Genomic DNA, 23,836 nt, shown 5'->3' with positions numbered 1-23,836 from the left:
GTGATTTGGCACTACCTGTCCAACTAGTCGGTCATTCCCAGGCTGGCACTCCCAGCGCTTAGGCTTCACCCTCACCCAGTTAACTCAGACTCTCCGGCACCCTGGTTGTTCTAATGTGCAGCCAAGGTTGAAAACCTCTGACCTAATCTTTGAGCCATTTGAAGGTGAAAATGCCCAAGAGCAGGACCAGCTACATAATTTGCAGGACCCACTGAAAGCAGAAGCCCTAATTTTTTCTAGAGCAATCTGGTCATGGGTTTATCAATTTTAGAAATCTTTTCAAGATATGAGCTCATGGGGGGCACCTGGGTGGCTCAGTCAGTTAAGCATCTGCCTTCGGCTCTGGTCATGATCTTGGGGTCCTGGGATGGAGCCCCCACAATAAACCCCAGCACCAGGCTCCCTGTTTAATGGAGGGTCTTCTTCTCCCTCTCCCCCCTGCCCCTCCCCCCCAGCTCATGTGCATGCTCACTCTCTCTCAAATAAATAAATAAATAATTTTAAAAATATCTATATATCAGCTCTTGGCCTTGTTGCTTTTCTTTATTCATGTTTGTTTTACATTTCATTGATTTATGCTCTTTATAATTTTCTTCCAATTAGAGCATTGATTTTTTTTTTAAGATTTTATTTATTTATTTGACAGAGAGAGACACAGAGAGAGAGGGAACACAAGCAGGGGGAGTTGGAGAGGGAGGGAGAAGCAGGCTTCCTGTGGAGCAGGGAGCCTGATGTGGGGCTCCATCCCAGGACTCTGGGACCATGACCTGAGCCAAAGGCAGACGCTTAACAACTGAGCCACCCAGGCGCCCCTAGAGCATTGATTTTTTGACATTTCTGCTTTTTAAATATCTATCTATATATATACATTCAATCCCAGGTATTTTGGATTTAAGTTTGATGTTTATGTCCAAGCTTCATGAGAGAAAGTGTTAGATGCTTGATTTTCAGACTTGGTTCTTTCTAATACATGCAGTTGTAGCTACATATTTTCATCTAAACACTGCTTTAGCTGAAATTCATAGGTTTTGATATGTCGTATTTTCCTTATGAGTCAGTTCAAAGTGTTTCTAATTTGCTTCCTAGTTCTTTTCTTTCCAAATATTTTGCCCCTTTTGAGTTGAGATTTCCTAGATTTTATTGCGCCCATGGGTTATTTAGAAACATGTTTCCTAACTCCAAATGTGTGTAGATCTTCCAGTTAACTTTTCTTTTTCTAATTTAATTCCACTGTGGTCAGAGAACATATTGTGTATGATTTCAGTCTTTTGAAATTTGTGGAGGCTTACTGGATGACTCATAGAATATGGTCTATGCTCGTATATGTTCCTTGTATCCATGAAAAAATATGTAGTCTGTCCAATCTTCTTTGTGTTATTATATGTAGATACCAAATAGATGAAATCATTTTTTGTATTGTTAATCCTTTGCATCCTTACTGATTTCTTGTCTGCTCTTAACAGTCCATGAGAGATGTGTGTTAAAATCTCCAGCTACGATTACGTGTTTCTCTATTTCTCCTTTCAATTCTGGCACCTTTTTTTTATATATTTTTAAGGTATTATTTGGTGCATAGAAATTTAAGATTGTTATATTTTCCTATTGATCTTTTTATCATTATGAAATAACTTCATTTCTAATAATATAGTTTTTTCTTAAACTTTACTTTATCTGTTGGCAATGTATGTTTACTAGCTTTAATTTTAGTGCTTGCTTGGTATCTGTTATAGCCACTTACTTTCATTCTGTCTGTTTTTATACTTTAATGTGTCTTCTATAATCAATATATAATAATGCTTTTATTCCAATCTGCTATCTGTGTTTTTTCATTTAAGTATTAGTCCATTGATAATTAATGAAATTACGTTATATTTAGTTTTAAATCTATCATCTTGTTAATTTTTTCTATTTGTTCCCTCTCTATTTTTCCTTTATTGCTTTACTTATTAATCAAGCATTTTTATTATTCTATTTTAATCTATCAGCCTATTACTTATTCATTCTTTTATTATTATCTTAGTGATAATCCATGAGATTAAAAATACATCCTTGAATTAGTGTAATCTATCTTGATTTAGTACATTTGCCACGTCCTGAACAGTGCATAAACCTTAAAATAGTTTAACTTCATTTACACTGCTCCTATTCTGTTTTGTTTTCTTAATTTGGTGCTATTGTTCTCATATATGTTAACTATATTTTATTTTTTAAAGATTTATTTATTTATTTTATTTAGAGAGAGAGAGTATGAACAGGGGGAGAGGCAGAGAGAGAAGGAGAGAGAGAAGCCTCAAGCAGACTCTCTACCAAGTGTAGAGCCCCTCAGGGTCTCAATTCCATGACCCTAAAATCATGAGCTGAAATCAAGAGTCGGCCGCTCAACCGACTGAGCCAGCCAGGTGCCCCATCATTTATGTTAATTATATTTTAAACCCCATAATCCATTATTAATTTGTATCTACCTTCATATTTACCCTTTGGGGTGTTCATTTGTTTTTACGTATCTGTACTTCCATCTGAGATCATTTTCCTTCTTTTTGAGTAGTTCTTTTCAGTAGTTTTTTAATGAGAATTTCTCTGTGTCTCAAAGTGTCCTGTAAACATATTTCTTTCAACACCATACAGATGTCATACCATTGTCCTCTGGCTATTAAAAAGATCAGTCATCAGTCTTACTCTTGCCGCTTTGAACACAATACATCTTTTTATTCTGCTTGCTATTAAAATGTTCTCATCTTTCAATTTCAATTCTTTCACTGTGATGTGACTCAGCATGGATATCTTTGCATTTACCTGCTGACATTCTCTAACATTTTGAATCTATGGTTTGATGTCTTTTATTGTGTAAACCATATTTTAAAAAACAAGTACTTTCAAAAATATTGCTTCTGTCCCACTCTCTCTCTCTCTGTCCTCTTCTCTGGGGAATCCAATCCATACATTAAACCTTTATATCATGTGTCCTATCTTTTGTGCCCCTTTTATTATTTTCCATCCTTTTTTCCCATTCTGTACTTTAATCTGGATATTTGTATTGTCCTTTCTTTAGCTTACCAATCCTTTCTTCTGTTAAGTCTAACTTTATATTAAAACCATTCATTTAACTATTAATTTTACCTAGAGTACTTTTTTCAGTTTTAGAATAATCATTTGAGATATATGGAGATGGTATGCACACACACACACACACACACACACACACACGTAAAATTTTCTGTCTTTCCACAGTTTCCTTGAGGATGACAATCATAGTTATATTAAAATCTCTATCTGATCGAACCATGAGAGACGACGGACTCTGAAAAACAAACTGAGGGTTCTAGAGGGGAAGGGGTGGGGGGATGGGTTAGCCTGGTGATGGGTATTAAAGAGGGCACGTACTGCGTGGAGCACTGGGTGTTATGCACAAACAATGAATCATGGAACAATACATCAGAAACTGATGATGTAATGTATGGTGATTAACGTAACAATAAAAAATTAAAAAAAATCTCTGTCTGATAACTTAATATCTAAGTAACTCGTGAGACTTTTTATTTTGATACTTTTTTCTTAGTTTTCAGTCATTTGATCCTAATTTTAGTGTGGCTTGTGGTTTATTTCAAGTTCTGGACATGGCCTATGAAAGACTTTGGAAGATGTTGTTTTCCTGCAAGTTGTATTGATGTTCCATCTGGCAGACAGAGAGCATGCGCACTGATCACCATGATCCTGTCATGGGCTGATTTTATGCTGTCAGGCTTGGTCTGTTTAAGCTTTGCCCTTTCTTCTGTGACATAGCCTTTATTCCTAAGACTAGGCTTTTCTAGGAGCTCAATCAATATTCTGTATTATTGACCAATGCCTCTCTTCTTTCATGGGTCTTAAACTCCAGTCTCTCTCTCCCTGGCGCCATGGGGCTGCTGAAATCCCTAGTCATCTCTCTACATTCCAAGCTGCAACTTTCGGTTGGTTTCAGGTTTGCCTGGTGCATGCTCGCCTTAAGAGAGGGCAAATGTTTCCAGGGAAAAACGTGTGTAGAATTTTCTGTTCCTTTCTCTACAGGTCCTTTCTTTATGCAATCTTGCCTCTTAAGCATCCACTTTTGTAGCCCTGAACTCCAGCCTCTGTCTCCTCAACCCAGTGGGACACTCACTGAATGCTGTGACCCTGTCCACCCACGCAGAGAGCTAGCAGCTGCTATCAGGAAGGAGCAGGACAACTGTGGAACTCACCCTGATGTGCTCCCTTCTCTCAGGGACCGCCGCACATCTAGTCCTGCCTGCACTGATTGCATTCCAATGCCTTCAAACAGTTTATATATTTTTTCCAGCTTTTATTTTTTCAACAAGAGGGTTAGTCCATACTAGCCACTCTATTTATGGCCAGAAGTGGTGATATGCCCTCCCCCACCCCAAACCTCCCTAACACTTCAATTTAAATAGATATTTGTCATCGGTAATATTGTTTGTCTCCTTCTGAGACACTTCAGCTGCATATTCACAAAGAGAGGAAAGATGGGATCTTTCCTTCCTGATGTTTTTAAATTGACAATTATTTAATTTAAGGAAATCCTCAAAAATTGCATAGCCACAGTTTGCATCCCAAGATTTACTAATATCTGTACCTTTAGTGGGTAACGGTACATTCTCCCGCAATGGCGAACCAGGATGGTCCAGGCCCACACTACTTCTGATAAAAAAAAAGGCTGGAAAAAATATAGGAAAATGTATCTGGTGTCATTAGAGAACTGCTGAGAGTGAGGACTTGAAACAGCAAAATTCAGGGGCTGCGGGTGAAGGGGAGGGAAGCCAGATGGTGAGCCTGATGCTCTGTGCCACTTTGCCCTTGAAGCACATGCTGATTCCAAAGCGAACGGACAGGACTCAGTAGCTGGTCCTTGTCAATCTTCACTGGAAAAAATTAACAAAACTTTAAGTACCAGACGCTGGGACCCAAACTCCTGCCTCATGACTCACGTCATCAGATATCCAGAGCCCAAAGGATTTATTCTCTAATTCACTAAGAAAATATCTGGGGCTAGAAGATGGGACTTGCCTGGGCCTTGCCCAGCAATCCGCAGTAAGGAGCAGCCCAATCAGAGACAAATGAGCTGTCGATACTGCCAAGGGAATCTGAGGGTGAGCTTTTACAGGGACTAAGCACAGACATCACAGCAGTAAATATAGTAGCTGTCATTGATCGTGTGCCCACTACCAACCCGGTGCTGGGGGAAGGGTCTTAGACCCACACTTCTCCAAGGGAAGGCCCCAGGTCAGCTTCACCAGCGTCACCAGGAAGCTGGCCAGACAAGCACAATCTCAGGTTTCACCTAGTGAGTCAGAACCTGCTTTCGCACAAGATCCCCAGGTGATTCATATACAAGTTAAAGTTGGAGAAATGGTGACCGAGACTCATTGTTTTTTTTTTTTTTATGTTATGTTAGTCACCATACAGTACATCATTCGTTTTTGATGTAGTGTTCCATGATTCATTGTTTGCGTATAACATCCAGTGCTCATTGCAGTGTGTGCCCTCCTTAATACCCATCACCGGGCTAACCTATCCCCCCTCCCCTCTAGAACCTTCAGTTAGTTTTTTGGAGTCCATAGTCTCTCATGGTTCATCTCCCCCTCCGATTTCTCTCCCCTTAATTTTTCCTTTCCTTCTCCTAATGTCCTCCATGATATTCCTTATGTTCCACAAATAAGTGAAACCATATGACAATTGACTTTTTCTGCTTGACTTATTTCACTTAGCATAATCTCCTCCAGTCCCATCTATGTTGATGCAAAAGTTGGGTATTCACCCTTTCTGATGGCTGAGTAATATTCCATTGTATATATGGACCACATCTTCTTTATCCATTCGTCTGTTGAAGGGCATCTCGGCTCTACTGAGACTCACTGTTTCAACCCTCATAATGACTCTGTGAGGGAAATACTATTCTTGTCTCCATTTAATAGATGTAAAAACAGCTTCTCATGTGTTTCTCTTTGGCAGGCTATCCATCTGCCTGTGGCTAGCAAGAGTGGAGCCGGACCTTGCACCCAGGTCTGTCTGACACCTAAGTGACACATGTCACCATGACACATTTCCCACTGGCTCCTTCTACTCTTGGTGTCTGCTGGAGTCGGACATCATGGAGGTCCAGCATCCTTTGATTGTTAACACTGTTGTTAAAGTTTCCTTGCATCTAATTTTTTTTTCAAATTTTCATTTAAGTTCTAGTTAGTTCACATACAGTGTAGTATTGGTTTCTGGAGTGGAATTCAGTGATTCATCACTTACATACAACACCCAGTGCTCAACACAACAAGTGTCCTCCTTAATGCCCATCACCCATCTAGCCCATCCTGCGCCTACCTCCCTCTGGCAACCCTCAGTTTGTTCTCTATCATTAAGAGTCTCTTATGGTTTGTTTCCCTCTCTTTTTTTTTTTCCTTCCCATATGTTCGTTTGTTTTGTTTCTTAAATTCCACATATGAGTGAAATCATACGGTATTTGTCTCTCTCTGGCTGACTTATTTCGCTTACCATAAGACTCCCTAGCTCCATGGGTGCCTGGGTGGCTCAGTTGGTTAGGCGACTGCCTTCGGCTCAGGTCATGATCCTGGAGTCCCAGGATCGAGTCCCACAGTGGGCTCCCTGCTCAGTAGGGAGTCTGCTTCTCCCTCTGACCCTCTTCCCTCTCGTGCTATCTCTCATTCTCTCTCTCTCAAATAAATAAATAAAATCTTTAAAAAAGAAAAAAGACTCCCTAGCTCCAACCACATCCTTGTATTTATATTTGAATTGTGTTATGGTCTGAATTGTCCCCCCCCCCCACTCCAGATTCATATGTTGAACTCCTGACTTCAGTCCCAGTACCCCAGAATATGATTGTATTTGTGGATCGGGTCTTTAAAGAGGTCATGAAGGTTAAATGAGGTCTATTAGGTGGGTCCATAATCCAATACGACTAGAATCTGTGTAAAAAGAAAATAGGTGTTATGGACTGAATGTGTCTCCCCAGAATTCATATGTTGAAACCCACCCTCCAATGAAATGGTGTTAGGGGATGGGCCCTTTGGGAAGTAAGTAGGAATAGATGGGGTCATCAGGGTGAAGCCATCATGAATGGGATTAGTGCCCTTATAAGAGTCCCAAGAGATCAGGCTTCTGCTCTCGGCTCTTTCTGCCATGTGAAGACACAAGGGGAAGTTAGCTCTCTTCACCTGAAAGATGGCTCTCACCAGTGCATAACCACGCCAGCACCCTGACCTCAGACTTCCAGCCTCCACAACTGGGAGAAATAAGTTTCTGTTGTTAACAAGCCACCCAGTCTGTGCTACCTTGCTATGGCCACCCTAGCAAACGAAATACAAATCAATGGATCTATTTCATGGCCCAAGCCTACTGATCTATTCTAATTCGCACAACCGATTTAGATCTAGTGATCCATTAGAGACAAACTTCAGGGTAAGTTTTGCTATGTCATGGTTACTGTAATTCTATATCCATATATAGACTCACAGGTTGATGAAAAATTCATTCATTCAAATCTCAGTATCTGGAGATCAAAAGATAGCTGTATGATTATATTACATACCAAATATGACGCATTTTTGCCTGATCAAGTTTCTGGGCTTTGCTGATCTAGACTTAAGAGGAAATGACAGACCTGCACCCATAAAGTATAGGCAGGAAGAAAATGTGGCTTTGGGGAGTGGGGCCCCAGAGACTACTCAGGACTTAAAACTAGCCTTTCCATAATAAATCACCTCTTCTAAGCATGGTGTGTGTGTGTGTTAAAAAGAAGGCATGTTCCATTATCTCAGGAAGCTAAAAGTTAAAAGGCTTAATTTAAACAATTTTAAAACCTAATTAATGGCAACAAGATAAGTGTGGATTTGATGCAGAAAGAGCCGGCTCTGTAGACCAATTTGACGTAAACGAACAGTGCAGATTCTTTAAACCCCAGTGTCATCATATGCAGTGTTCCAGATACAGTCACGTGAGTTTAGTGGGACAAATGCAGAAGTTCAGAGGCAAACTGGAGCATGAACCTTCCAGGTCTCAGGTAGTGCAGGAGGTGGCTTGGTTCCCAAGATGGGCATGGGACCCCTCCAACTTCATCATCACTCAAGGCCAAGCCAGCAGAACAAAACTCAGCTCCATTGTGTTGTCTGGGTCACCTCCTGGGCTACGTTACCTCTCAGAGCCTCACCTCCCACAGTGACAGTGCCGGGGATATGACAGAGAGCTCTCACCGGGGTTAACGCCCTTTGTTCTTAGGACGTTGGGAGGAACAAGAGGTAGACAGAGTACAAGTATGCACAGTCCTATAAATGCCCTGCCCTTTCGTGTGTGTGTGTCCTGCAATTCCTCACAGTATAGCAAAGGACTAGTTTCCCCTTGATCTGGCATTCTGGGTGCAGTGTTATTAATGATCCTCTCTGGAGGTGTGCCCTGAACAGGAAAGGGAGAGGGTTTTATCTCCAAAGCCACTCCTGAGGGAGGGCACCCACTCGATCTTGGGCAGTGGAAACTGATAATCCAGAGTCCACCAACATGTGCTTGGTGTTGGGGTTACTGTGAAGTTTCTCCAGGCGTGTAAATCGCTAGCTAAGCTACCACTGTGTCCATTTTTTTTTTAATTTTCTTTTCCTAGTTGTTTTTATCTCTTCATTCTATTTTCATCTATCATGTAAGTTTTGTTTCCATTTTTCTTGTTTATAAAACATGTTCCTAAGGTTCAAGTCACTGAACCTCAAAACCCAAGTAAAATGGCCGCCTCATTTAAAGCACATCCTGAGTTGTGCTTCTTTTAAAAGACAAAAGTGGGGAGTAACTGGAACCCTTGTGTATTGCTGCTGTGAGTGTAAAATGGCACAGCCTCCATGGAAAACAATATGGTGCGTCCTCAAAAAGTTAAACATAGAATTACCATATAAGCCAGTAATTCTGCTTTAGATATATGCTTCAAAGAATCAAAAGCAGGAATTCAAACAGATATGTGTATACCCATGTTCATAGCAGCATTATTCACGATAGCCAAAGATGGAAGCAACACAAATCTCCATCTGCAGATGAATGGACCAACAAAATGGTCTATCCTTTCAATGGAAAATTGTTCAGTCTTAAAAAGCATGTTTTTATGCAAGCTGCAGCATGTATGAACTTTGAAGACGTTATGCTTGGCGACTAAGCCTGTCAGAAAAGGACAAACATTTGATATGATTCCTCTTGTATGAGGTACCTAAAGTTGTCAAGTTCATAATGACAGAAGGTAGAATGGGGGATGCCGGGGTTGAGGGCAGAGAAGTGGGGAGTTGTTGTTTAAAGGGTACAGACTTCCAGTTTTGTAAGATGAACAAGTTCTGGAGAAGGTTGCATGATACTTAATGCCACTAACTGTACACTTGGAGAGGTAAGTTTCATGTTATGTATATTTTACCATAATTTGGAAAAGGCACAAGTTGGAAGCCAACTGAGGCTGTTGTTTGATGAATGACACTCTCAGTTCAGATGGGACACAGATGTTTCTGTGGCTGTCATGGACGAGAGCTAGTACCACAGATGGATCTGGTGGGAAGTGTGTGTTCCTCTGAGCGCTCTTCACATCAAGCAAGCAAAGTAAAAAGGGCAATATATATTTTTCTTTCAGTTACTTAAAAATAGAGAAGTGAATCTAGGTCAATGTTCTTGATAGCTCTGTTTACTTTCCATCTCAAAGAATTCTTTCCTGTTCTGGGAGAAACTAATGAACGTTTTGCACGCATTTCCATGTTTTCGGAGCATGAAGAATGTGATTGATGAAGGCGAGGATGGAAACTGCCAAGTCCTTAGGAAAGGTATGTTTTGAAACTAAACCCCATCACTTAAAGTCCTTTTCCTCAGACTCTGTCTGATACTCAGACATAACTTACTTTATTTTAAAGATCTTATTTATTTATGACAGAGAGAGAGCACAAGAAGGGGGATGGGCAGAGGGAGAGGGAGAAGCAGGCTCCCCACTGAGCAAGAAGCCCGACGTGGGACTCAATCCCAGGACCCTGGGATCATGACCTGAGCCGAAGGCAGACACTTAACCAACTGAGCCACCCAGTTGCCCGGACATAACTAATTTTAACCAGCCAGAAATCGTCAAGGGCATTGTATGTATGTGTAGCTTGGTGGTTCTTTCACACCCCGCCCCATGTCAGGATTTCTATGTTCACACCCTGCAGTGACAGAGAACATTGACCATGATTCAATTTCAGCATGCTCTTTTCATAAAAGTTAAAATCTTGGACTACTTCAATGAACTTGAAGTCAGAGTTTCCATGCTAGGGCTTCAGAAAAAAAGTGTTTGGTGACCAAATATTTTATGTGATTTTGTGCTCCAAATTTTACTCACAAGCCCTAAGAGCTATTTTCATCTCATTTTATTGATCCAAATGTGAATACTGGACGATAGAAAGGCACAGAATATGGGTTGCTTCTGAACAACGGAAATGTCCTCGGGCTGCTTGGCCAAAATGCACAGTGAACAGAATTTTAGAATCATCTCCTTTTTGCTACGTTCTAAAACTGGGAGTTCAAAGGCGCTTCTAATGGGAAGTAAAGCAGAGGGCCGGTTGCAGTCTGGGACGAGTTCAGAAGGGCCCCTTGAGAAGAGTTAATGGGCCATCTGGTTTCACACAGGCTGCACTGAGCGTGGAACAGGGCAAGGTCATTGGGGGCAAGGAAGGCGGCCTACATGGACAAGAATGTTGAACAAGAGCTGTTATTCCCCTCGCCAGTGTAGACATTTGTGAACTCAGATTCTCTTGATTGCACTAAAGTGGCCTGTTAAAGCACCCCAGGGAATGGAACAGTTCATTGAAATGGCCACCATTCATACTGGGGCCTGGGGACAGGCACCCAAGAGAAAGGGCAGATGGCAGAAACATTAAGAAACTGGGTTTCAGTCTCTGCCATGTATGATTGTGGGACTATTAACAAGTTCCTGGACTTCTCCAAGGCCAAGTTTCTTGATCTATAAAACAGGGACTGCCTACCTCACGAGCTCTTGGTCGGGATGGAATGAGATAAGACAGGTAACACACAGTACACAGGAACTGGTGTGCAGTAAGGTGCGTGCTGGTTATTAGGTCCAGGTGTTCTTTCGGCTGCCATGGGCCACGGGCGAACCCCCTGTCAGCCAGGCAGCTGGTGTTTACGGGGTACCTGTTGGTCACCCAGCACCCTGGGAGGTGCTGAGAGGTACATGCCTGGGAGACAGGTGATCCTGGACTCTACAGACCAAAGAAAGAAAGAAGACATCTATTTAAATGTGTGTTGTGATGAATTACATCAGCATTCAGAGAGGACTTGGAGCTGCACCTTTTTGGGGGGAGCCTCTGAGAGGGCGGGTAAGTCCCACTGGTCTGCCAAGCCTGTTCTTTCCTGGCCTCGTGCCTACAGGCCTCATCCAGACATGGCAGAGCAACTTTGACATCAGGACAAGTAGGGTCCTCTTTAGGGTGAAGATCCCCGATCAGGAGGTGAGGACAGGGGCACCTGAGAACAATTATTTCTTGGCTTGACATTGGGCCACTCTTGGGGCATAACCATGGAAGGGAACCTAGTCCAGTGGTTACTTTGTTGCCAAAGAAATGATGCTCAAGAACTGTGATCTTGTTCCTTCTGTTCCTTGTGGTTCGCTTGCTCTATATGTCCACGAATTCAGGTTGAATAAAAATTTGTACCCAAAAAGGTGACTTACTTTCTTCTTATGCCCAGCCTCCTATGAGGTATGTGTCCTTGTGTAGCATCGAGTTTTACATTCGGTGGGGTTGCCTTCCCCCTGTGCAGAGTATGTACACTGATGGGCCTGATCCAGACTCCAGAGAAGGCGGGGGACTGGGCACACGAGGAACTGAGCCAGGCAGGGGGCAGGCAGGAAGAAGACAGCACTCTGAAGGAGGGTAATTTGCAGTGAGTTTAACAAAGGGACTCTTTTTAGAAGGATGTCCCGAAGGGACAGTGAAGTTCCTCAGGGCCAGCAACAAGGGAAAGCGCTGATCCCCCCAGGATTTGGCCGGGGGGGAGGGAGGAAATGGCCGCCAGCACCCAGAGAGAGAGCTGCTAGTGGCAAAGAAAGCCACCTGGCAGGAGCTGGGGTTTTCCGTAAAGAAATACAGAATGAACAACAGCAACCTGGCAGGGAGAGGGAAATAAACACCACAATTTCACTCTCTCTGTTGTCCTGCCAGGGTTTCCCATTGGCCAAACCCAACTGGCAGCCAGGTTTATGGAGCCCATTGAGTCAGTCCACAAAGGCCGGCCTCCTGGATAAAGAACCGGCCGGGGACCAGGGGAGGCGGGGATCTGGAGGGAGAAAGGGAAAAGATTCAGCACAGGAAGCTTCTACACATTCTTCATTGCATGAACATGGTGCATGTATTCAGATTAAGAACTTGCCTCAAGTAGTATTTATTATGAAATAGAATTCCATATATAAATGGGCCCATCTTCACATCCAGTAAAGAACAAATGATGAGATGTTCCTGAAATCCTTTAATTGTTCCCATTGTCTTCCATGAAAATGTATACAATGATTATGCATACGCAGTCTCTAAAATAAGTTTTTATTATATAAATAAGAAATACTCATTGTTAAAGAAAGGAAACCAGAAAAAATATTAAGATACAAATTAAATTACCTGCAACCTTATCATCCAAGGATGACATTTTTAAGAGCTTCCTGCAAATCTTTTCAGTCGCTTTTCTGCACACATGTGCAAGTGTTTTTATACAACAACCATGGGATTGTGCTCTGTGTCCATTTTCATCTCCAGCTTTTTCCACTTAATGTAACTGGCAAGCATATTCTTGTGTTCCTGGCCACATGGCTCCTATCTTAAGCGTGTATCGTAATTTACTTAGACATTTCCTATTATTGGATATCACTAAATGTCCAATTTAAGCTCTCTCCCATTTTTTGCTGTTGTAGTTAACTACCACGAGACTACGTGCAATTTTGAAAAACGTGAATCTGGCTTCTTAAGCTTGCTGCCCACACCCTCCGAAGTAGAGAAAGACACGGGTTTTAAATACATCTTAAAAGTACACAAAGCAAACAAGCATTTGCCGCTCGTTCATGGATTGTGGCCACATTATTCTCGCACGCGGATTAAAATGGGTGTCCTATCAAGAATCCTAGAATCTCTGTCTTCAGTGGTTCTCTGACACACAGCAGGGGAGGTGACCCTGGAAGGCCCGCGTCCCCACTGCCCCACAGGACAAATAAGCAGATGTGGACCCACCACAGAGCAACGGGTGAGTGGGTCACTGACCTGGGAGACCAAGCACTACCTTTCTAGTCACCACTGTGCTTGACCTTCACTGTCACTCTTAAAGCCAGGCTGCTGGGACAGGACCAACTTCTGCACACGATTACCAGCGACTGTGGGCACCCCCAAAACCCAAGGTGTAGGGCATCTTTGGGATGATCCCACAGACTCCCCCTCCAGCCACAGCTCATCAGTCTCCCTGCTTCTGTTTAAGCAGGTTGTCCTCTTGGCAAAGATTTAGAAACAATTTATGTTTGCTGGGGGGAGAGAGGAAAAGAACCAGAATCAAAATAGAACAGTTAGCACAAAAATTTTTTCCTACCGAGTGTTGTCTGACATTGGGTTATCTGGAATCCATCTACTCCCAAAAGAATTGTAAAAATGTCAGGGGGTCAGGAGGTGGGAGTTCAATTGGGGAAGTTTTCAAGTTTGATCCGAGGCAAGAGAACTTGCCTGCCATATGACAGAGGGCCAGCAAGGGGACACTTAATACTAGGTCCTGTGTGGAGTTCAGAAAGCACATCATAGACATGCTCCGGGGGTCACATGAAATCCTTCAGCCAACGCCATATGGCCACTTGGGCGAGTCTTAGTGATTCACCATCAAATAAGCCTCGGGCCCAGCATTCCGGTGCTTGGGGTCTGGTTGGCCTAGAGTCTTCACCACTATATAAACGAAGACATGCTACACCACATCAGAAAGGCCACGGAAAGTTATGTCCGGTGTTCAGAATGGGTCCAAAGGAGGGAGCAAGGGGTCATGTCTACCAGCAGATGGGCCAGCCCCCCCCCCCCCCGCAGATGATCTGCCATCCCAGTCCTGGAAGGCAAGTGACAATGGTGTTGAGTATAAAGACTGTTAGCTGAGCACTTGCAGGTGCCATCACTGTGCTCACCCCAGCCAGGGTCCTGGGAAGCCAGCTAGGAGCTCAGGGCACGGGCTGAAGGAGGTGCTCCCCCACAGCTCACTCAAGGGCAAGGTTGGCACCTGAGGGGGGTGCCAATCCCCCTCACTGCTGCCCAGCATGCCCCCCGCCAGTCCTGCTAACACTGCATTCAGATGAGCACCTCTCAGCTGGTTATAAAGTGGCTGCTCGGGGCTCCTAGGTGGCTCAGTAGGTTGGACGGCTGCCTTCCGCCCAGGTCATGGTCCCAGGGTCCTGGGATCAAGTCCCGCATCAGGCATTCCACTCAGCGGGGAGTCTGCTTCTCCCTCTGCCCCTCCCCCTGCTTGTGTGCTCTCTCTCTCTCTGTCAAATAAATAAATAAAATCTTAAAACAAAACAAAACAAAACAAAAAAACTGGCTGCTCTGTTCACCCCCGTCTACGTGAGGAATCTGTAAGGGTGGGTTAGTTGCTCATAACAAGCCCAGCTGGTATTGGCACCCAGGTCCTCTTCCTGCAGAGCTGGGCCACTGACCCGGCCTTCCCCCGCCCCCCAGTCATGGGGTATTAGAGTGTCTTCCAGGCATGAAGAGGAGAACATTCCAGGCCTAAAGGGGGGACAGCAGCAGCTCCTATCCAGAGGCAGTAAACCTGTGGCTCGCAGCCCAAACCCAGCCTGCGGATGGCTTTGCTTCTGCTGGCAGAACATTTTTGAAAAATGTAGGCCTCTATTTAGAAATGAGTTTTCACATAACGCCCTAGATGTCCGGATTCTCTCGACACCTGAGAAGAGCTGGCAACATGGGGCCCGTGTGTCCACAAGGAAGAATCGGAAGGGAGGAGAGGATGCCTGCCCTGCTGCCCTCCGCCCCACCCCCCCGCCCCGAGCGAGGTCTTGGCAGAGTCGTCCTACGTACTGCACCTAGATAGTGTGGGCGCACTTCTGACCAGGGAGGGGGGTGCAGGCCTGAGGTCGATGGCCAGAGGTTTCTGAAAGCCTCTTCCTTCTGCTACAGTCGCCTGCTTGGCAACATGAGCAGTGGTGGGACAGTCCGCTCGCCAGGAGCGCTGGTCACTCGCACAAAAATTTGTGCTAACTGTTCTATTTTGATTCTGGTTCTTTTCCTCTCTCCCCCCAGCAAACATAAATTGCTTCTAAGTCTTTGCCAAGAGGACAATCTGCTTAAACAGAGGCAGGGAAACTGATGAACCATGGCTGGAGGGCATCTAGCCCAAACCAAGGAACCCAGACCCGTCTGTGGAGGCAACCAAGAGCCATTTGAGGATTTTTTAAAAGATTTTATTTATTTTTATTTATTTAAGAGAGAGAGAACATGAATGGCAGGGACAGAGGCAGAGGGAGACTGAGAATCTCAAGCAGACTCCCCGTTGAGCACAGAGCCTGATGCGGGAAATCAGTCTCAGGACCCTGAGATCATGACCTAAGCCGAAACCAAGAGTCAGGAGCCCAACCAACTGAGCCGCCCAGGCACCCTTTTCTGAGGGTTTTAAACAGAAGAATGACAGACTCTGATGGAAGTTCTATGGAATGGATGGGGTAACTGGCCCACTTTTCTATCATCTGGCATTTCTCTGTCTTCCTGCGGTGTTCCACATTGCACCTCGGGGGTCTGACAGAGCTCACCAGCTCGGTGGGGCAGGAGTGAGATGCCTCCTCTCTTTGTTCTCCAGCTCCCTTTCTCCTCCGTGTCCTCAGCTGATTGCCCTGGTTCTTATTTCAATGAGAAAACAGAAGCCATTGAGAAGGGAGATACCACATCTTCCCATCACCTGCCTCTTGACCCTGGTTGCTAGAGAGACACCCTGCTCTATTCCTAGCCAGCCCCTCATGTGGTGTGCCAAGCCCCAGCCCCTCTGTCCTACCCCAGGACTTCACCTTGCATTCTCCGCATCTCTGGAATCATCCTGTCTTTCCTTTCTACTGGTTCTTCCCAACAGCATGCTCACTCTATTGTGGGTTTAAATATAAAAATAAATAAACTCATCAAAAAAGTCCCCCTTCTCTATTTTTCTACTCCCCTTGATAGTAGAACTCCTTGAGAGGGTTGACTCTGCCCATTTCTTCACTTCCTCACTTGCGAGTTTGACTAGACTGTCATCAACACATTTCTGCTGGGACCCCTTCGTCAAGGTCACGATGCCCTCCACTTTGCTATATTCCATGCCTTGCCTTTTGTCTTCATCTCTGTAGCACTACACACCCCGATCCATCCCTCCACTGGAAATGCCTCTTTTGCTTGGCTTTATGGGTACCATGCTTTCTTGCTTTCCCTCTTCACTCCGTCACTCCATCAACATACACACCACTCTTTCAGTTCTATGATTTGTTTTCTTGGGGTTTGGTCTCTCAACTAAGCTTCGAAGTCCTGGAGACGGGGACTGATCTGGGCCATTTTTTTCTCTCTCCTGAGCATTCAGACGAGTGCCTGGCACTCAAGAAAGTTTCACTGAAAAAAGAATGAGTAAATGGGTCATCAGTCCTACAGTGCCCCCACAGAGCACAGGTGTACATACGAGTGAGCACCTAATGAGTTCATTCATTTCCCAAGGCTGCTGTAGCAAATAACAATAAATTTGCTTAAAAGGACAGAAGAATATTCTCACAGGTTTTTGAAATCTGTCCAACATCAAGATGCCATCAACTTCCTTCCAAGGCTCTAGGGAAGAATCTTACCTTGGCTCTTCCAGCGTCTGCTGGCTCCTGGCCATCCTTGGCTTAGGAAAGCACAAGTCCAATCTTTGTCTCCACTGTCTTCTCCTATGGGTCCTTCTGTGTCTCTCCTTCCTCTTATAAAAATACCAGTCATTGGATTTGGAGCTGACCCTAAATCCAGGATCTCAGAATCCTTAACTAATTACATGTTTCCAAACAAGGTTATATTCTGCTAGACATGAATTTGGGGGGGGGGACACTATTGAATAAGTTTACATTTCCCTTGAAATTTAGATTGTCTGAGTACCCAAAACAGCTACTAGAGATTCAGCTGTTGGAGCCCAGAGAGTTTTAGTCCAAGTCTTTCTTAGAAAAACAATGTTCCTAAATTGGTGGAACCGACAGTGGAATGACATTTTCAATCTGTAAACACAAACATGTAAATATGTATCTTCCTTTATTTTCTTAGATATGATTTTAAATTTTGACCTTGAGCTCCCCTTCCACCTAACAGAGAAGATGTAGGGGGTCATGTCCAGGTAAGTTCAGGTCTCTTCTTCAGTCATTTTAGCTTGAAATACTCTGAGTTAGAACTCCCATGCCCAGCCTGATCCCTCCCACATCTGCTCTCATCCAGTCCTAATGGGCTCTACACAAAGGGTCTCTGGGGTCTTGTCTGAACTCCTGGGATATCTCTCAGGACTGAGTGCAAGGGCCCCCTGACCACAGACCCACAGACCTACTGGCAGGCTGTCCCCTGCGGGTGCTTAACAAGGACTCCGCACCAGCATCTAACTTCCTTGTCCCTCTCCTCTCTGGTCCTTCCTTCACTTCTTCTAGACCCGGGGAATAGAGGGGGCTGTGTGGATAGGGGACAGCCTAGTTCTGCCTGATTGCACTGGGCACAGATTTTCCTTTCTCAAACCTGGATGGAGAGCATTTTGGTTTGGTTTGGTTTGGTTTTCATTTTTTAACTGAAAATTAAGAACTGTCTTTCTTTGACCTAGGCTTCCATCAGGCCTGCTCTTCTGAGATGGTGACTCATGTTTGGGAGTCTGTCTGTGTGAAGTGAAGGCCCTAGGGCACGAATGAGGAAGTTCACTAAAGCAAAGGTGGGGACCCGAGTCTTGGTGCCAGGACAACCCTTACATTATACCATCCACACAAGCAAGAAGAGATCGCCTGTGAGACTGCACCCAAATATTTCCATTCACAGCACCTTCAGAGTCCCGGAAACCACTTCATGGTGGCTCAGGCCAAAGAAATACCCAACAGTCTGTTTCTTAAGTAGTTTGGTTAAAAAACTTCATAAGTGTTCATGCCCTAACAACACAGCAGCCATTTGAACAAAATAATACCTATATATTGAAAGAAAAAGTAATTTTTTATTTCATTCTTTAATAAACACAATTTCTTATTATTTAGATGTACGTCTGTCGGGCACTGAGCAACTTTTCAATCAGAATCAAATTGGACACCATCTGTTATGCACCATGTCCCCAAAATTCATACGTTAAAACCCTACCCCCCACTATATCTATATTTGGAGGCAGGACCTTTAAAGAGGTAAAACTAAATGAGGTCATATGAGTAAGGTCCCAATTCACTAGGACTGGTGTCCTTATGATAACAAGAAAACACACCAGGGATGTGTGTACACAGAGAAAAGGTCATGGAAGGACAGAAAGAATATAGTGTCAGAGAAGAAAAACCTTTCCTCTACTCTTTTTGGTTGAGTGACTAGGACCTGCAAATTAAATGAGCAAAGGACAGATATTAACAAGAAAAAAGCTACACAATTTTTATTAATATTTACATTCAGAGAAAAGTTTGTAGAAAAGAAATAAAACTCAAAAAAGTCATTAGACTTGGAGGTTATATACCATCTTAGCAAAGGAAGGGGTATTTTAGCTTCAAGGAGTGATAAATAGCAGGGAAGTGACTAAGAAATATATAGGAGAGCTAATGGAAGATAGGGGTTATGTTAACAAGATCTGTTTATGAAAACTCATGTTGGTGTGACTCCCCATCTCTGGCGTTAAGAGTGCCCTTCCCTCCTAGTGGGCACTGTGGGGGACACTTTCACAAAGGGAAATGCATGCCCTGCTTTTGGGGAATAAAGGAGGGCAGACAACTCTTCCTGCATCTGCTCACTTTCAAGGGCCTTCAGCTTAAAATAGTCCATGTCCAAAGTGGCATATCTGGGGGTGACATATCCTGATCCCCTTCGACAGTCATCTGCAAGCCAAAGAGAGAGGCTTTGGGAAAAGTCAATCTTGCTGACCTCTGGATCTCAGACTTTCAGCTTCCAGAAAAGTGAGAAGATAGATTTCTGCTGGTTAAGCCACCCAGACTCTGGTATTGTATTACAGTAGCTTTTGCAAACTAATACACCATCATTCGCTTCCTTTCTTTTAATTTTATTTTATTACAGTAACTTTCACTAAGAACAGAATTCCATCTGGCACTAAAACTACCAATGTCCTTGAGCTAGCTGTCTGCATGGCTTGGGCCAGATGTGAAGCCTACAGTCTTCCCCAGGAGAAACCGGAAGAGCCCACGGGCCCTGTGAGGCTGCTTCACCACACCTGGGCATGTCATCCAGAGTTTGGGAACCAGGCCTTCAGACCAGAAATCTTCAATCTTTCTCCTTCAAGAGGCACAGCTGTAGCCAGATAGGTTGACCATTTTCTTCTCACACGTGTTAAACCTTCCTACTCTATTCTTTTGACAAATAATTTTTCATCTACAGAGTACTATAAAACTGCGGGGTGTTCAGTATTTTCTCTCAACCTACAGGCCAAACCCAAGTGTACCAATTCAATAGCGTTGAAAAAGAGAATGTCAATGTTATGAACCCCCAAAATGGAGTAATGGAATCACTGAAATTCGAGCAGTGAAGGGCAGGCAGAGGTGGAAGGTGGCGTGTGGTTTTTATTTTCTTCCACTTACCTCATGGAAACCAGGAGGAAATGAGGAAATGCAATGGAATAAAAACTTGAAGCTTAGGTACATTGCTGAAATTATAAAAGTAGAATGGATACTTACTTAAAAATAAGTATTTTGGGGGGCGCCTGTGTGGCTCAGTCGGTTAAGTGGCTGCCTTCGGCTCAGGTCATGATCCCAGGGTCCTGGGATCGAGCCCCGCATCGGGAGCCTGCTTCTCCCTCTCCCTCTTCCTTCTGCTCTGCCTGCTTGTGCTCGCTCTCTCTCTCTGTCAAATAAATAAATAAAATCTTTAAAAAAATAATAAAATAAAAATAAAATTAAGTCTTTTTTAAATGGAGAAGGGCGGGAAAGATGGGGGAAACAGAGAGCCACATTCCTCACCCACACTATGGAGAGTGAACAGATACAGGCTAAATCTGATAAATCACCAAACAGAAGAATAAACATGTGTTTTCTCATTGTTTCAGAAGAGCAACAAACAGGTAAACAAACACATCTCTCCCTGGGGCGGGCTACTGTGTGTATAGTGGGGATTCAAGCCAAAGCAAGACACCTTGACTTTTTCTTTACTAGCGTTCTATTTTATGGGATTTTTTAAATGATTTGCCCTTATTGCTTTTATAACTAAAGTCTTGTTTTCTAAGAAGAAAGTGTTCACCAAATGTTAAGTGGAAAGGACAGTATCTAAAACAGAACACAGTTGCCTTTGAACAATACTGCACAAGTGTTGATTTGAACTGTGAAAGCTCCAGGTATACACAGATTTTTTTCCGATAAATACAGTACAGTACTGTAAATGTATTTTCTCTTCCTTATGATTTTCTTTAAAATTTTTCTTTTCTCTAGCCTACTTTACTGTAAGAATACAATGTACAATACATATACAAAATATGTGTAAATTGACTGTGTTATCAGTAAGGCCTCTGGTCAGCAGTAGGCTGTTAGTAGGTAAGTTTTAGGAGTCAAAAGTTATTTTTTTAAAAGATTTTATTTATTTATTTGTTTGACAGAGAGAGAAAGAGAGAGCATATGCAGGGGGAGCAGCAGAGGGAGAAGCTGACTCCCCCTGAGCAGGGAGCGCAACGGAGCTTGATCCCAGGACCCCGGGATCATGACCTGAGTGCAAGGCAGATGCTCAACCGACTGAGCCACCCAGGTGCCCCTAGGAGTCAAAATTTATATGTGGATTTTTTACTGCATGGGGGTGTCAGCACCCCTAAAGTCCTGTGTCGCTCAGCAATCAACTGTACTATATAGTATGGTGCCAGTATACTTCATATATCCAATTATAACATGTTACAAAAAATATTTGAAAGCTATAAAACACACTGCTAATAATGGCTAATTGTGGACGGGAAGAACATTGGCATTTTTCAGTTCTGAAAGTAAAATCAGAAAATTATCATTTTCAGAAGCAGAAAGAGATTTTTATCTTAAGAGCTGGTGCCAGAATTTTTCTCAGGGAGACAAATTTTCAGTATATGAGAGTTTTAAATTAGATTTTTTATTTTATTTCCAATATAGTTCACATACAGTGTCATATTAGTTTCAGGTGTACAAAATAGTGATTCAACAATTCTATGTATGACTCAGTGCTCATTATGACAAGTGCCTTCTTAATCCCCAGCCCCTCTTACACCCCCCCCCCACCTCCTCTCTGGTGACCATCAGTTTGTTCTCTATAGTTCTTGGATGGGAGTAACAGAGCCAAGGCAGGGATACCCGCCAATACCCAGGCAGTGGTGGGAAATCGCTCTATACCCCCTCTCAATCTGCAGAGCCAGCTCATGCTTGAAGGCCATGCCCTGGTGACAGAGACAAGTCAAACCTCTGAATGACTACTTTCCCATAAACTCCTTTTCTACCAAATTCCTAGACGATACGGTCCCCACGGTGGCCTTTGTATCTCCGTAAGAGTCTGAAACCACCCCTGACTAGAAGGATGGGTGTCATGGAAGGTCTCCATGACTGCTAGGAGGGAAATCAATGTGTGTAGATTGATATTCAGAGTGTATGTGTTGCTGTGACAGGTGGGACAGGAGGTGTTGGTTCTAGTTGACAAGAAAAGCTCTAGTTCAAGACTCTTTTGACCAAGGAGTCTCCAGAGGACCCTATAAGTTCTCGTGCTGTGAGGGTGGAGTAGGCTAGGAGTCACTGGTGCGTGGACATGCATGGTTTGACCACCTGGACAAAATGAAAACTGTTTGTGCAAGGAAGCCTGCCAGCTAGAAACCCTGACTGCCAAGGTCGCTCTGGGATGTACTGGAGGCAGCTAACTTTCTGTCCCTGTTCTTTTGTGTCCCTTTGGAAGCTTCTCAGACCGAACTCATTACTGAGTTTACAGTCTTTAAGAGAGCATCCAGGGATTGCAAACTCATATGCCTCAAGCAGCCAGGCAGATGCATGAAAATGCAAAGTAGACTGCTTGAGGCCCTCCGTGACAGCGGCAAGTCCCTGAGCTGGACCGATAGAACCATAGAAACCATGGGCAGCAGGACTCAGCTCTCTAGCTGGAGGAGAATCCAAGGCCCGTCTGATCAATTCAGATCATGAAGTCACTGGAGAATCATGCCAGGACAGGAAGCATCGGCTCCAGCAGTGCTAGTCAAGGTTTCCAGACAAAACCTTGGGCAGAATACTAGCTCCACCAAATCAGGTTACATCCATCAACATTTTGCTCAATTGTTTGCTCTACTTTTTCTCCTTCTCCCCTCCCTCCTACATTTTTCTTTTCAGTTTGAGCAAAACAGACCTTGAGTTTCTTGTGTCTGGAATGTTACAGAAAACAGCTTACTCAGAAAAGCTTACTTTCCATAAATACACTGCTTTCCAAACGAGCGAAGATGATAACCGGAAAGCTGCAGACATTCCTAATTTGTTTTTCTCTGTTTGCTTGACTTTCTCAGGGACATGATCATCCAATGCACACATTCTTTTCTGATCTGCACATTAGTTATAGAGAGTTGAGCACAATTCCTTAGGCCAAAGGAGTTTGCAATCCACAATCCTTCCAGAGCCCACTGACAAAGAAAAGAGGAAAAATTATTATTCACATAAAGAACATGGAGTTGATGACACTCAAGATTAAAATTCCTCTTTTTGTTTATGCCTAGATATGACAAAACAAAAGATTAAAGCAGGAAAAATGACCTATCTTGAAACCTCACCTACTTATCTACAATGTGCTACCACAGCTGGAGGATTGAAAGTTCCAGAATAAAGAACTAATTGATAGAATTCACCAGTGAAGGCATCTGGTCCTGGGCTTTTCTCGGTTGAGAAGCTTTTGACTATTGATCCAACCAATAACTGATTTAATTCAGCCATCGACCCCCACACTAGTTACAGGTCTGCTCTGATTCTGTACTTCTTTATGATTCAGTCTTGTTAGGTTGTGTGTTTCTAGGAATTTATCCATTTCTTCTAGCTTTGCAATTTGTTGGCATATAATTGTTCATAGTGTTCTTTTATGATCCTCTTTATCACCAATCCTTCACAAACTCTTCCAAAAAATTGAAGAGAAGGAAACATTTCCAAACTCATTTTATGAGGCCAGCATTACCCAGATAGCAAAGCGAGAGACAAAGATGCCACAAGAAAACTACAGGCCAGTATCTCTGATGAATACAGATGCAAAAACCCTCAACAAAATACTAGCAAATCTAATTCAAGAACACATTAAAAGGATCATACACCACAACAAAGTAGGATTTATCCCTGGCATGTAAGAATGGTTCACTATATGAAAATCAATTAATGTGATACACCACATTAAGAGAAAAAGGATAAAAAACACATGATTATTTTAATACATGCAAAAAAGCCACTTGATAAAATTCAGTACATTTTTATGATAAAACTCTCAACAAACTAGAAATAGAAGGGAATTATCTCAACAAAATGAACATATAGAAAAAGTTTACTAACATCACTTATATTAGTGAAAAACTGAAAGCTTGTCCTCTAAAATCAGGAATAAGGCAAGGATACCCACTCTCACCACGTCTATTTGACACAGTACTGGAAGTCCCAGCCAGAGCAACTAGA

The sequence above is a fragment of the Eumetopias jubatus genome, unplaced genomic scaffold, assembly GCF_037043125.1.
Source record: "Eumetopias jubatus isolate StellerSeaLion01/CBP00866 unplaced genomic scaffold, mEumJub1_p1.0 scaffold_9, whole genome shotgun sequence".
Classification (NCBI taxonomy): domain Eukaryota; kingdom Metazoa; phylum Chordata; class Mammalia; order Carnivora; family Otariidae; genus Eumetopias; species Eumetopias jubatus.
The sequence above is the reverse complement of the archived record's forward strand: the minus strand, read 5'-3'. Positions refer to the sequence as shown.